Source organism: Ambystoma mexicanum, chromosome 11, assembly GCF_040938575.1.
Source record: "Ambystoma mexicanum isolate Mex_15411 chromosome 11, UKY_AmexF1_1, whole genome shotgun sequence".
Taxonomy (NCBI): Eukaryota; Metazoa; Chordata; class Amphibia; order Caudata; family Ambystomatidae; genus Ambystoma; species Ambystoma mexicanum.
The window spans coordinates 728,727,902-728,744,346 of record NC_090934.1 but is presented as its reverse complement, the minus strand read 5'-3'; the positions used below and the strand labels follow the sequence as shown (position 1 = coordinate 728,744,346).

Genomic DNA, 16,445 nt, shown 5'->3' with positions numbered 1-16,445 from the left:
GTCCCTTGTATCTGCTTTTTATGCTTAGGCTTTAGTTCCTAGTTTCTTATTTCTTGTTCCTGGAACCATGGATTTCAAATTTAGTGTGCTTATTAATATGTTCTGCTTCCTGGATTCCCTTTCTGTCTTCCTCTGTTTTGCAGTCAGCACTTACCAGTGCTTTCTTTTTCCTGTGCAGCAACGTTTGTCTGTGTTCTTTATTCCTTTGACCTTGCCCAGTTCTGCAGTATAACATTGATCTTTTAGACACGCCTCATTGAGAGATTTCCTATTTCTCACCCTTTTGTTTCATTCCCTGGGTAGGCAGTGTGGCGGTTTTGCACTTGCAATTTCGTTTCCCTGCTCCTGTGCCTTGACTTTCTCTTGGAGTCTGTGCCTGGTTTTCCTTTGCACTTCTTTCTTTGTTACCTGCTGAGTGTTAGATGTGATGTGCTGTTGTGTTCAGCTCCTGTGTGAATGCCTATGGTTTCCTCGCTATTCTGCAAGCACTATTCCTACTTGTCCCGTGTCAGGAGTCTTATGTATTAACTTTTCCTCCCATTGCTGTTATAGCCCTTCTGGGTTCCTGTTTGATCAACGGGGTTCGTGGGCTTTGCTGGGATTCCAGTTTCTTGTGCTCGTGAGTATTATCTTTAAGTTGCCTTATACAATACCATCAAGGGTGCTAGCTTACAGACCTGTCTTTGCTTGTCCTGAATGTGGGTTTAGCACTGACAGTAGATGTAACAGCAATTGTGGGAGAGGAGCTTGCAGACTTTCTTTGTAACCATAAGAAGCTTCTAAGCGCTTACCCCACATACCTTCTCATATATTTGTATCACGTTCCACTTGCACATCCTGGAGTTAGCATGCGTGTTTCTTGGTTCCTGAGTGCATGTTGTTTGATAAGTATCACGCCCACTGTGTGATCTTGTGCACATTTCCTTGGGCATATTCAATGTCCTATGTCTCCCCATGACTTCCACCCTCTTCGCCCCCAGGATCTGAGCTGTCTCGAAGGACCTCAGATGCCCCTCTGCCTAAATCCCTATCTCCTGGGCGAAGGCCTCCAATGCCCTTAATCTTGCATCCCTGGCGATTTACATGTGCCATCACTGTGGAAATGTCTGTCTGACCAGGACAGCTTGCCATTAATGATGAAACCGTCAGGGCTTTGACAACCACCACCAGCTCCCTCAAATTTAAGGAACTACATATCTCCTCCTAATACCATCTCTACTGATAAGATGTTTCTCCCAGTGTGGCACCCCATCCCAGACTGCTGGCATCTGTATTACGAATGGTCTTTAAGTGGGCGCAACCCAAACACCTCCTTAGATTTCCCATGTTCAATCACCACACCAGATCTTCCCTCACACCTGGGGATATGGGGATCAAGGCCACATATTTCTGAGTCTCTGGTAGCTAGTGTCTTTGAATGTGAGACATCTGATGCCACAGCAGCAGTCTTGATCATGGCACCGGAAAAAAACACAAGAAGCCATGTGACCCTGTACCATCAGGCGCTCGCTTACAGATACCTATTATTTTGCTAAGGCCCAGGTTAATACTATCTACAGAAGTACTAGCCTGTCCATCGAAAGGAACACATTCCCCTGCATGGTACAGGACTGGGCTCCTATGAAAGTCAAATCCTGGGAAGGAAATAACAGAGTTTTCTGCCAATTCACTAAGAACTACCATTTTGCCAGAGACTCACCGATTCTCTGCAGGTAAGCCACTGCTGCCCTATCTGGGAAGCTTTGAACAAGCAGACCTCCAAATACGGGAAAACCAAGATTCCCTCAAGAATGATCCTGGCCATTAGAGGGGCCACCAGCTGTGTAAAGATCCCGGGCATATCCTCTGACCAAATGCTAACACTTGAAACTGATAATGTTTACCCTCTATAGCAAACCTGAGGAAGACTTGCTGGCTGGGTTATATTGCAATGTGGTTGTAGGCATCCTGAAGATCGACTGATGCCAACCACTCTCCCCTTTCCACCAGCGGAATGATTTTCTGTCTAATGTCAATATGAACTTGCTCAATGGATTTGGGACAAGGAAGACTATGGAATAAAACCCCTGCCTTTCCAGGGGCACTCTCACAATAACCTTCTTCTAAAGCAATTCTGTGAAACCTTCTTCATGGCTGCCTTCTTGACTTTGCCTCTTGGAATAGGCATCATGCCTGACTGGGCCTGTGGGGGTAAGAAGTCTCGCAGATAGATCCATCGTTTGATTTTCCACATGTTTGCAGATCACTTTCCCTCACCCTGCAAAATTGCTGGTGTCTTCCACCCACTGGCCCTCTGCAGCTGTCAGGATTTCTGGCTTTTATGCAGAGACTTTGGCCTTACTTGTCCAGGCCAAAACCCATGGACTTTGTAGGTCATCCTGGACTTGTTTCCCGATGACTGAGTATGGCTCCTGGATCCCAACAGCCTGTGTTGCTGGGGGGTTACTCTTCTTCCTCAGTTTGTCCGCATGCTTATCATCTCGGAAGACCTTATAGACCTTGTCCTCTAAAGAGTCAGCAGTCGGCTTATTTCACACACAGGGTATCTTAAGGGATAGGGCCTTTGTGAACCCTCTAGAGGCCAGTCTCTTAAATGAATACGGCGTCTGTCTGAAATGCATGCTGCTTCTATCGGCATTGCTGCTCCTCTAACCCCCTCATTGGGCGGTTCAGCAAGGAGTTACACCTGATAAGATAGCAGCACAATCATTCCCTTCTTCTATAGCCTTGAATAGCTTCTTAAAACCTGCCAGTACCAAACCATTCACTCTCATTGCCAGATGTACACCCGAGATTTCTTCAAGGCTGTGTTCGTATTTCGGCCTACAGACAACAGCAGCCTCCTTTGACGCCATGAAAAACCTGCCAACCAGACTCAATAGTCTTGCACTGAAAAGCCTTGAGTCTTGCCCCTTCAAAGGGTAGAGTTTCATCATAAACCGTGGCATCACAATATGCTATTGGTGTTTTAATTCTTTCAAGATGTTGTCCTTCGTGTCCGATATGAGTGGAAGGAAGGCCCTTCTTGTGGGTATGCTTATATTGTTGAAACCTGAGATCTCTTGAAGTCTCAGGAGCTACAGTTTCAGAAAACCTTATATTCATCTCCTGAAGCAGAAGGAACTCTCCAAAGATGAGGAATTGTCTATGGAGGATTAAGATGAGAAAGACGAAGGCTTGCCTTTTTCATGCATTCAGTTCACATATAACCTGACTGACAATGTTATTAATTTCCTTCTGTGAATGTGAACGTGACTATAGCATTTTAAAACGTCTCCTTATCCTCTCCTTTTTGTGCTCATCTGAGGACTCTTGACTCTGTTCTCCAAATGTTTACACTTCACCTTCCTTTTCCCCCATCTTCCCTCAGCAAATCTTTTATCTAGAGGTGGCAGCCTGGGAACGGTGCCAGTGCACCAGGCTGCTCTGTTTTATTCATACGCAGAGGCCGCCCATGCGCGCCACTCCAACTTGCCTCTTAGGCCCTGATCCAAAGTGGCGGCAAGGCATACATAAACAAACTCCACGTGGGTTTACTCCACCGGGACGTACCTTATGTCCCAAGCAAAGACCAATTTCTGCATCGGGACATCGACTTGCCACGCTACTACTGTGCCCCCCACCGCTGCATGGGCCTGACCCTTTTCCATGCTCAATCAAAGCCCTGAGTACCACAGGGACCTCGCGAAATCTCCTGCACTGACAACCCCTTATCCCCCACGAAATAGGATCTGGGCGAGGCCTGGATCATTGCTCTTCTAAAGCCCTGCAGTGGAACGGTGAGGAGGGAGTAGCTGCACTCCTTGATAGCTCCTGTCCAGTGCTATAAATGGGACGGTCCGACCTGGCACTCAGTACCTGCACTTCTTTTTTTGAACATTTGAGTACCTGCACTTCTCGATGCCTGAAAGGGAGTACCAGTACTCAACTATCTTGCAATGTGAAACTGAAAGCTTTTCATTTCACTATATCGTAACTTAAAGGACTAAACTTCTGCAGCCTTTGTTGGGGGAAGCAGCGGTGCCCTCCCTCCTTTCTACACCACCCGCAATGCCCATAATGTCTCCTTCAGGGTCCATCTTGCAGAACAAAACGAGAGACAAACATGCCGCTACTGTGCTCTCAACACACTAAGCGCAAAACACTGTTTCGCTAAGTAGGCTCCACTTTTTACAATGGCTGTCCCTTGATGGAGCAGGGATTGATTTGGAAAGCCAGGGACATTTCTATTTTAAGATGTTTCTTTGTTATTAGCAGTGCCTATTCTAATATGCACATTTTTAAGTAAGTTGTGATGGAACGTTTTGAACTGAAATCTCGCCCACAGCTCCAGTTACCTAACGAATTTCTTATTAGGTAATGAAAGCGAGCAATAATACAACTCCCCTTCCAAAGCTTGGTTTACAGCTCTGATATCGGCTAGTTTGATAAGCAAAAAAGAAAGTATAATTTAATATAAACTGGAAGTTTGTATGAAAGGATCTCAGATACATTGCTTTACCAAAGTGGGTGCTCCTTGGCACATCATTTAATCTCAATGGGCATTGCCTGCAAGCAGCAGGGTGTACCTAAAGGGTCCTGTGCCCAAGGTGCCGTGCCAAAACGACCGACGCCAAAAGCGCTGCCCGGAATATTCGGCTTCGTAGTTTGGTGAGTACCTGCACTTCATTTTTCCCATTTAAAGCACTGCTCCTGTGATGTGTCCATGGCAAGAAAAACATGTTAACAAAGGATTGTGGGTGTGGCGAATTATAATAATTCCAGGTAAGGAAGGGCAGTGTCAGAGGGAAAAGTTCGAAAAGTTTCTGTTGGGGAGAGGTGGTCTCTAGTGAGTACTGGGACGAGCAAGAGGGACTTGTAGGTGTTACCTGATATACCCAGTGCTCCGCTTAATCCGTTGGTCTTTTGTTTAAAGTAAATCTGGTAGCTAGATACTAGTAATCTACATGTTTGCCAAGCAGCATTATGCCATTATTAGTATCTTCTGCTAGATCTGCTTTTTTCGCCAGCAAAACTTTTAATTTTGGGGCTTGTATTTTGCTTATTTCCACATTTCAAATATGGCCGTACAAATGGAAGACTGACAGAGGTTGTCAAAATAACGCAGGAAGCTTCTTAATTTGACGGCCATTTATCCAGCCAACCTTTGCTTATAGCTTGTACTGCACGAGGCATACATTCCATTTTGTATTCCTTGTTAAATCTGTGTAACCCGCAGTAACATAGACCCTGGCAGAACAAAGGCTGGTTGATGCAGAGGAGAAGATGCCCATGGGATTATTCTGGCGTCACAGAGGGTGAAACACGCCATACGTCTCCCACCCTTGAATGCTCATTTTTAACTCCCTTCTCGCCTTTTCAGAAAACACTTGAAAAGAAGGAATAATTTAGCCTTGAATGAATCGAGAACAGCATGTGTTTTGCTGACGCGTACGTTTTTGCCCATGACGTCCCACGTAACTAAGCTGCTCATTGAATGCTGGAAGAATGTAGCAGCGCCAATAATTTTGGACGATGGGGGTGACACCCTGAGCTAATTTTACATGCGCATTTCACAGAGCATAATAACATCTCAATGACATGACATCACAACCACGCCTGCAACAATAGACTGAGGCCACTGGTTGTGTGTGGCTTTTTGAATACGAACAAGAAACGACTGTGGAGAGGGGCCTTTGAGGATGCAGCTTATGAAAGGATGAGACTTTAAAAGGTCAGGCGACGTTTATTTAAGAAACATCTTTTCTTCCCAACTGAAATAGCTGTGATGCACGTGCGTAATCGCAGGTTTTTAATGATAGGCAATAGTAGCAAATTTAACATGCATGATAGACAAAATGCGGTGCGCGTAGCTGATTATGCGTGAATTTTATTTTGCTGAATGGGCTGATGGCGCTATTAACAAATCATTTTAGTTACTACTCAGGACACCTCCCAGTGCACACAGTGATAGCGAGGCCACACTTCCCAATACCCCGTTTAAACCAAGGGTGAATAAAGATTTTCAACACATTCGTTATACAAAGTCATGATTCTGTTTAAGACTCAGAGGCTTATGCTAATTGAACTAATTGAACAACAAACTGACAATGAACTACATTAACCATGAGAACATTAGTGAATTTGTGGTTTGTGCTTCATAGGTTTATTCCTCCTCTAGTCCAATCATTTTCCACAGTCCCCAATAAACACCATCAACTTCCTTATTTCCTCCTCTTTCTGAAGCTGGTCGACAACTGAAACTTGCGCCCCAACCGGTAGAAGTCTGATTTCTTTCCAACAACATTGATCCCTCCTCATGAAGCCGCTGGTTTAGCCTCTGCACCTGTCAAAACATATATAACATCAATGAAACTACACTTCCCAGACGGGTGGGCAATCGCATATAATAAATAATATGTGACATGTTTAATATCATCAACAATACACCGTTAAACATCTTGTTATCATTCATACCACTCTCTAGCGATTGAATGGGTGGAATAATCCGTCGCCTCCGGGTCTTTAACAGAATCATGACTTTCTATAGCTAATGTGTTAAAAATCTGTACTCTATGTCAACACTCAGAGGCTCTGATTATGCTCGTTTAAAGCTTACTTACCACCAACAAAGCCATCTGATCTACTGGTCTAAAATAAACATTCTTAAAAGTCGTTTCATTTGACCAGTCTGCCGCCTTCAAAATGTCCTCCAGGCGTGCTCCTAGCTTAAAGGGCGTAGATGCCATGCCCCTCTAGTTGAGTGAGCGCCGAACTGACCCACATCAATGCCCGCTTGGCCCATGCACCATTTCACCCATCTTGCTAACGTGGCTGATGCCAATGATTTAAAAGGCTTCTTCACCGATATTAACAGTTGAGATTCCCCTATGGGCCTGACTTGTTCTGCCATGACCTCGTAAGCCTTAAGGCACCTGACTGGGAACACCCTAGGTCTTTCTGGAAAAGCCACATACTCTACAGTCCTAATACCAGTCTTCGTCCTCTTCTCTATGTAGAATGTAACCCCTGTGGGTGAAAAGGACTTTCTGTCCACCTCCAAAGCCCTGACCTCTGGCACCCTCTTCCAGGACATTAAACACAATAACGTAGTCAGGTTCGGCCAAAGCACTTTCCTAGATAGTTGTACATTGTCCGGCCATGACTCGAACATTCTCAATACCACACTCACATCCCAAATGCGGAATATTTCAGAGTCAGAGGTCTCGTACACTTAAATCACTTCAGTAATTTGCAAATCAAGGGGTGTTCTCCCACATGTTTCCCCTCTACATAATCATGACGGGCCGATATCGCCGATATGTAAGTATTAATTGTTCTATATGCATTGGCTTGCGCCGACTGGCCAAAAAATTCACCATGTGAATCACATCTGTTTGTACGGGATGCACTTCCCTCTCCATGAACCAATTACTCCATTTAAGCCATGCCACTCTATAAACCTTCCCAGTCCTGGGGGCCCATGATTCTCAGATGAATTCCTGAGCTGTTCCTGAAAGACCCAGCTTGGCCCAGGAGCTCCTGAAATCGCCCAGGCCATCAGATTCAGATTCCCTGATTGAACCAGTGGGTGACGCTCTCCTGTTGGGCCCAGCACAATGCCTTGTCTGTGTGGCACTAGAATTGGAATGTCGCAAGCCATTTCCAACAGGTCTGGAAACCACAGTTTGTGCTATCATGGCAAATGGCGGGAATGCGTATTTTATCACTGGTCCCCAGACCTGGAGAGAGGCATCCGTTGCTACCGCTTCTGGGTAGGGTCTCCAGCTGAAATACCTGGAGAGCTTCCTGTGCAACCTTGAAGCGAACAGGTCCGTTCGACACGGACATCTCCTACGCATTATCTCCTGGAAAACTGACTCCTCCAGCTGCTGATCGCTGGAGTCTCTCAAGTGTCTCGAGTTCCAGTCCGCAATCTGGTTCTAATCTGCCGGCAGATGCTCCGCCGTTACGCTGACTTCTCTCTGGAGACATAGATGCCAAAAGTCCTTGGCAATCTCCGCCAGCAATCTGGATCTTGTCCCTCCCAGTCAATGTATGTACCTGACTGCTGAGACGTTGTCCATCTTGAGCAGGATGGCGCCCCTTCTCGAGTCCAGCAGCGGACTCTAAAGGATCCTGCTAACAGTTCGAGACAATTGACATGGAGGGATAGTTCCTCGTTCGACCATCTCCCTCCGGTTGACTGGTCACTGCACCTGGCTACCCAGCCCCAGCGGCTGGTGTCTGACTCTATTACAATGTCAGTGGAGAAGCCAAATATCGCGCTGTAATTCCAAGCCTCCATGTGGTGATACCACCACTCTAGCTCTGTTCTTGCTTCCTGAGAAATGGGTACCCTCTGTTCGTAGGATAATCCCTTCCTGATATGTTCTATCTTCAACTGCTGCAACACCCTGTCATGCAGAGGGCCTGGAAAAATGGCTTGGTTCGAGGATGACAGCCAGCCTACCAGTCTGGCTATCTCTCTCAGGAAAATCATTTCCATTGTCATCATGTTCTTTATTTCTCTCTTGATAGAGTTCACCTTCTCTAGGGTCAGACTGAGGGTGCCCTGTACTGTTTCTAGAATGAAACCCAAGAATTCCATTGACTGGGCTGGGGCTAATTCCAATTTCTCCCAGTTGATCAGAAAGCCTAGCTGCTGCAACAATTCTGTCGCAATCTTGACCTTTTCCACTGTCATTTCCCTGTTCTTGCACATTATGCATATATCATCCTGGTATATACTTAATCTGATTCGTTGTTCCCTGAGGTGCCCCACCACTGGCTTCATCAGCTTGGTAAAGCACCAAGGGGCTGAGGCTAGTCCAAAAGGTAAACTTATAAATTCCCATCTCTGCCCCTTCCAGGGGAACTGTAGCAGCCTCTTTTGACTCTGATGAATAGGTACCATCAGGTAAGCATCCCTGAGGTCTATCCTTGCTAGCCAGTTCCCTTTTTGAAGTATGTCCCTCAGTAGGTAAATTCCTTCCATCTTGAAGTGTCTGTACACCAAGAATGAATTCAGTGCTCTGAGGTTGATCACTGGCCTGTCCTTGCGCCTAGAACAAGTTCCGGGCAGAGTTCCAGTCTGCTCCATCCCACACCACGAGAGGACGTGCGTGCTGCTTCCTCTGCTTTTCTGCTTTCTGGCTGGGGCTGGGCTTTGGAGAAAACAAGCCCAACCTCCATAAAAACCCTTCTTCCGCGCGGAGCGCGCGCGGAGTTCCGGGCAGAGTTCCAGTCTGCTCCATCCCACACCACGAGAGGACGTGCGTGCTGCTTCCTCTGCTTTTCTGCTTTCTGGCTGGGGCTGGGCTTTGGAGAAAACAAGCCCAACCTCCATAAAAACCCTTCTTCCGCGCGGAGCGCGCGCGGAGTTCCGGGCAGAGTTCCAGTCTGCTCCATCCCACACCACGAGAGGACGTGCGTGCTGCTTCCTCTGCTTTTCTGCTTTCTGGCTGGGGCTGGGCTTTGGAGAAAACAAGCCCAACCTCCATAAAAACCCTTCTTCCGCGCGGAGCGCGCGCAGAGTTCCGGGCAGAGTTCCAGTCTGCTCCAGTCCGCTCCGGGAGCTGGGGCTGTCGGGCGGACCCACCGACATAAGAGCGCTGCATGAGAACTGCCAGGACACAGAGGTAGGCGTTCAGTGCCCTTACCGCCCAGCGGTTACTCTCTCTTTGTCCTGCCCTGTCACCTACCTGCCACCTACCCCCCTACCGGGGCTCGCCTTTTGTCTGAACCTAATCTGATCTGAACTGAACTGAGCTGTCCTCAACAGAAACAGTATACCGTAGCGAGTGTGGAGCTTAAAAGCGTGCTCTGAGCCCCCTTGGTCTTGCTCAGTCGACCGATCTTGCTATCTGCTGTCACTGACACTTTATCCTCCCGATCCCCATCCCCATCCCACCCCATCCCGCCCTACCTGTTCCTTCCCTTCCCTTTCGTCCCTCCCCGGTCCTGTGTCTGCCCTTCGTCCCGTTCTCCGTTCCTTTTTCCCCTTCTCCTTCCCCCCCTCCCCCCTGCCGTCCCTTTCCAGCATCCTTTATCTGAGATGGAGGAAGATCCAGATCAACGCTTATTAAGGAGCCACGTGAAAAGGACCCTACTTCCCTCGAGTCAGCCTCTAGTTTTCAACCACAAGGTTTCCTCAGTCTTAACTGATGGTCTTCTCCAAGACCAACGACAAGGCCCGTCAGCACCAACCGATGATGGCCGCCCCCCCACCGCTTCGGCGAGCGACCCAGGCTGTGCGGGAGCCGGAGGGCCTCCGCCAGGGGGTCTGAGGGTGGCCACATCGCTGACGGTGCACGACGCCCGCTGCTCGACATCTTCGGTTATCACCCTAAAGCCAGCGGCCACCTTTGAAGTGCCCAGTACCCGGGATGATACGGGCAGACGGGCACCAGCCCTGCCCGCTGCAGAAGCGGCGAACTCTACACTGCGGACCATTAATTCTCCTGACTTGGAGAATCCCTGCAACCGGCGGAAGAGCCCGTTTCTTCGGACCACCACGGCCCAGATCCACCTGGCTCAGGAAGCCCAACCGGGCTCACCTGGCACGGGTGACGCTACTCACTCACGGAACCTAACCACACCTATGGACGCCGAAGAGACTACCCTACACCTGTCACCCAGTACGTCTACGCCACCTCTGATGCCAGTGACCACAGCGCCCCCTCTAGACCCAACGGGAGCTCCGGAAAACAGGGCCTACGATCCCACGCATTCCCACACCCATATTGACCCTTTACTTGCGATTGCCCTCCCCGAGGAGAGTCCGGATTTAGACTCCGACATCTCCCCTGACACACTGGATAACTCCAGCTCCAAACTCTCCACCAACCATCCTGCAAAAAGACTACCACATAGGAATAAAAGCAAATTGATACTTAAGCCCACGGCGGTTGCAGCCACAACCTCCAAATCTCTTCCGACAAAGAAACAGCAAAATCCAGCGCCCGGCTCTCATAAAGCTAGCAATCAGAATAAAAAGGTCTTTTCACAGCAAACACAAAGGAAAAAGGGCTACGCAAAACTTGCCCTCTCCACCCCGCGTTTGTCCAACGCTCTGATGAACTTTTTCAAGACACAAGGCAAAAGAAAACTATCCAATGACTCTGAACTATCAGACGCGGAAATCCTGGAAGTTTTTGACGAGACCCCTCCAGTGCCCAAATCCAGGAAAATCACAGCTTCCACCGAGCCTCAATTATCCTCAGTCGGGCCAACTCCGCCTCTGAGCACTCACCTCCTTGGACCCTTACTGGATGCACCAACTGATTCCCATCCGGGCTCTGACTGCCCGTCTGTGGACATTTCGGTCACACCTTCTGACCTGCTGGCGAGGTCCCAACCACCACCCACCCCGGGGCGGGTGGCATCCGCAAACGCTGATCCAATAAATACCACCGGATTGCCACTTCAGGGCTTTACGGACATTCTAGACCTACTACAACCTATAGCAGGGCCACACAGAGAAACGCCCCCCCACCTGCAGGCAAAGCCCGTCTTAACCCCTCCCTCGCCCAAGTTCAGTCACCCAGTCTCCGCATCCCAGTTCGCCTGTCGGGACGACCCCATCTTCGAAACGAGACCACCAGCTTCAAGACCATCGTCTACGCTGGATTTTGGATCCACCAATCCCACTCGTAGACACTCCTTGGCGAACCCCGCATCCTTAGGAACTAGAGACACGCCACTGAGGACGGGAAGAAGATGGGACCTTCCTTCACCGCCCCACAAAGAGTCCCCTAACAACAGAAAGGATCTGACTACAATCATGTCAGCCATAACCATTGCTATGGCCCCATTCTGCAAGCTGTATGAAACGTTAAGCGACGTCTCAAAGGACAATACGGCCATTTTGGCGAACATCCAGTCAAAGCTTACCTTCTTAGAAGGATATATAACAGCTATCGACCTGAAGTATGACCTAATGCATACAACAAGTCAGGAGGCAGGCTCTGTGTCGCCCATGGCCGTAGCTCGCTCCTGTTTGAAAAAAGGCTCTGCACCAACCATACGACTACACAAATCAACGCAGACTTCCCACCCGAAAAATCTTAACGAATCTGCCACAATATTCGCGAACAAGCTACAACCATCGTCAAGCATAAACACGCCCACAGCTAAGAAAGTCCTAAAATTAGCTATGACCGATCAATCTCCTGTCCCAGCCCACCAACGGACCCAACGAAAGGATGAGTTTGGAGTGTTGACGCTCAACCATCACACCGACGCGGGCCCCCCAGCTCGTGGGCCCATTCGAGTGAGCTGCGTAACGGACCCATCCAAGGCCTCGGTCTTAACAGAAGTCCCCTTAAACTCAAGTCTCATACTGATGGAATCATCTGACGACGCTCAAGCAGTGCTTGAGGTAGGCCCCTCCAAAGGCATCCTCTTACAATCATCTCCGTCTACCACCACCCTCAAGCATTCAGAGGTTCCCCAACTCCAACCATTGACGATTCAGAGTCCCCACAAGCCCACTCAGGGCGTTGGCAATACAGACCCTCCAAGACATGCGACGGCCACACAAAGAAGACCAAGTCCAAGAACCAGATCAACGAAGTCGCCTGCGTCAGGCACCTGCCCAGCCCGACAGCAAGCACCAAAACATGCTGACAATATGAGGGCCAACCCCACCCGCCTCTTCAAGCTAGAACAAATTTCTAGCAAAGACAAATACATCATCTTGAACAGAAGTACTGTCTTAAGGATAACATCGTCCCTACCCTCTCTAAAGAACCTAAACTCGGCTGACTTTAAGTGGATTGAGCCTTATCACAAAGACAATAAGGCGAAAGCCTACCTCCACATCTATGCCTCCGCAATACAAGACATCTGCCGCCAAGCCGGTGAAGACTTAAAAGCCCAAGGCTTGTGGCTATCGGAATTACCAACTATGGATCCCAAGATCTCTACCAGAGAAACACACCATAACAAAGGAAGGGCAAGCGCCTACACATCATCTAATCGACATGATAACCGTAGAATTGAACTGAAATCTCACTTCATACTTTCACCCGGGACCCCGAAAACGCGCCTAGACTCACCTGCCCGCTCGACACGACCAGTCTGTGAACATCCCGAGCTAAACCGGTCACCACAGAAAAGCCAATATATTAGAAAACAAGATCCTGCTAAGACTCGCCCGCCCCATTCTCAAGCCCATAGATCACGTCGGGAGAACAGAAAGCTCAGCTGGAGAGACCAGTCCCCGCGAAGAGGCCGGCTTAATTACAGCCCCCGGGCGCAACGGAAACCATCTTCGCCGACGGCTAGCACAAACTCGACAACTCCATCTGGCCCATGGGAATGGATAAAAGACGCTCTATCATTAAAGCGCACTAGATAGCAATTACCAAAAGAAGCTGATACCCAATTCTATCAAAAGGCCTTATCGCTGGCCTCTTGGAACACCAGAGGACACTCCCACCTAACGGATCACAATACCGTAGATCTAGGTCAATTTGACATATTCTGTCTCCAGGAAACATGGCTCCAGGAAAAACCATCTATGGACGGTTATGACATTGTGATCTCGCCAGCGGTAAAAGGCCGACTAGGCCGCCCCTCAGCTGGCCTTCTGATTGGGATACGGTCAGATCAAAACCTAAAACTTATCAAAACAACGGCAAGATCCTACGAGGTGCTGGCGGTCTTAATTGAATGGAACTCGGCACACGAACTCCCGACACCACAAGCAAAGCAGTCCTCAGCCCTACCGCTTGCTCTGCTTACTACTTATTGGAATCCACAAAGGTCCTCGACGCCACTCTTCTGTCAAACTATTGCTGAGGCAATCGACGAGATTCTTAGTGAATGGAACACCCCCTACCTACTTATCTGCGGGGACCTCAATGCGAAATGCATTCAACCACAAAATATTCCCCGAAACTCGACCATCACCACAGCAGCGGAGCTCAGGGGCCAAGCTTGGATGACTCTGATGACATCAAGGAACCTGCATAACGCTGCCTGGCTTTTAGAAGGCCACCCACATCTACCGACGTGGGAGAGAAACCGGTCTTCTGCCACTCTAGATTACATCTTCGCCTCCCAAGCACTGTGTGCAATTATTCAAGATTTTCGCGTAGTCAAAACTCTACCAAGCGACCATAACATGCTAACAGTATCCTGGCCTTCATCCGGCCGCATTGCACCGAGTTACCTGACATCGATTGAAACGAATCCCCAACTAACGCGTCTCCGCTTGTCATCGGCCAACATCAAAATGATCACTCAACAGTACGTCTCAGACATTAAGTCAGAAACGGTTCTCGTTTCATCACCAAGGCCGAACTACCTACCTATGCTTCTCAAGCATAGGCATCATGTGAAACAACGGCCGGCGTCCCCAAAAGCCCATATTCATCAGTATGATAAACAAATAGCACTAAGAAAAAAAGCACTGAGACTACTCAGAAGACGCGCCAAGGCTGATAACACCATGGTTGCATGGGACCGATGGAAAGACGAAAATAAAATCTACAAATCATGGATCAGAGCGCGCCGAGCCGCACTTTACCAGCACAACGCTGAATCAATGATGAGAGTCTTAATGTCAAAGAAAACCGCGGACTTCTGGTCCCTGGTAAACGCCTCCCATGGTATCACAACCTCAACTATGATTAACGCAGTCCCGGAACAAGTCTGGGTCACATTTTTCACCAATCTCTTCGCCAGTCCGCCTTCTACCACTAACACGTCTTTTGATACTACGGCCGCCCCTTGGATCGATCTGTCAGCTCCAGCAGACATAAGTGCAGCCATCCTAAAACTAAAATCTTCACGAGCTCCGGGCCCAGACGGCCTGACGAACATAGACCTAAAGAAACATCACCTGGAATGGTCCAGCTTCATCAGTATTCTGTTTGACCACTGTCGGTCCACTAGAAAGATTCCAGCATCATGGTCCAAAGCAATCATTATCCCAATTTTCAAGCAAGGAAGCAGGGAAGAGCCTCAAAACTATCGCCCAATCGCCCTATTGGACATAATGGGTAAACTTTTTGCGTCACTCCTCTTGTACCATTTCAATCGATGGGCGAAACTGGCCCCCTGCAGTGACCCATTTCAACTAGGCTTCAAGAAAAACGGCGGCACCGCATTAAACATCCTCATACTCACCATTCTGAAAGCCAAAATAAAACAAGGGTCCCCCACAGTCTACGTGGCGTTCATCGACCTCTCTCAGGCATTCGACAAAGTTGAGAGATGTAAACTGTGGAGAAAGCTGGAAAACTGGAACTGTCCGAAAGACGTGCTACTACCAATAATAGCCCTCCATACCAACAATACACTCAGTGTCCGGTTGAACAGACAGGGAGCACTGTCTAAAGAAATCCCCGCTCACAGAGGAGTTAAACAAGGCTGCCCTCTAGCCCCTGCTCTGTTCGTGGCTTTCCTGGGGGACTACAAAGACTCGGAAGCCCAGGTCCGAAGCTTCCCGCCGAAGTTTGGCAACAGTTCCCTCTCACGCCTTCTCTACGCGGATGACCTGATTCTCTTCGATCAAACCCCGATCGGCCTCCAGCGGCAGCTGGACAATCTGGAAGCCTACATGACCACCAACAATCTTCAGATCAATCAGACGAAAACGAAAATCATGATCCTCTCCAGATCGGGCCGCTCCATGAAAAAAACTCGACCTTGGTCAGTCTGTAAAACCAATATTGAAGTGGTCTCGCACTTCAAATACCTAGGTGTGATCTTCGATGGCTCCTCGAAGGAACTCACAATGCAACAACGTCTGTGGTCTAAAACTAAACAACTTACATCTCAACTAAGAGCGATCGACAGAAAGTATGGCAAATTCTCGCTAGTACCGGCCATTAATTTCTACAAAGGCAAAATGGTACCGACCCTGACCTATGGCATGGACGCCATGTTCACTGTTCCGTCCACACTGTGGCGGGCCTTGGAAGCCTACATTTGGAAATCGCTCCTAGGCCTACCCACCGCCATTCCAATCGAAGCCATCAGACGAGATCTGGGCCTTCTATCACTAAGTGCCTCCGTCAGTGGGGCCTCATTGGCCCTCTTCAGGAAGACTCTTATTAAAGACGACCTGCCAATTTCCAACATCATCGGCCAAGAACTCGAGTCATCGAACTGTAAGGCTGTCCAAAATTGGACTCACCTTCAAAAAACCAAACTGGAAGACTTGCACTGTACAGTAAACGACCTGATCTCAAACCCACAAAGAGTCAGTGAAAAATTGAAACTACAAGACTGGATTAACACTTCTGACAAAGCGGCGGCAACCAAGTTCCTTAATCATCTTCCACCGACGTACAATAAATTGAAACTTCCCATGGCGTATTGTCTGAGATTCCCAGACAAAAAGCTTCGCTCTATATTTCTAAGAGCGCGCTTAAATCTGCTCCATACGCGGGAAATCTTAGCGATGAGAAGGTTGGCGACCGATACTACATGCAGACTGTGCAAACTTCCGG

General features: G+C 48.5%; 1 long non-coding RNA gene across 1 annotated transcript in view; it reads right to left on the bottom strand.

Moving 5' to 3' along the window:
* Positions 1–5,781: 5,781 nt before the first annotated feature.
* The window catches only part of LOC138504768 (uncharacterized), a 72,902-nt gene continuing 62,238 nt past the window's right edge, over positions 5,782–16,445 (bottom strand). The window contains exon 3 of the long non-coding RNA XR_011279957.1: positions 5,782–6,325. This is a non-coding gene — a long non-coding RNA (uncharacterized lncRNA). The remainder of the gene's footprint in view (positions 6,326–16,445) is intronic.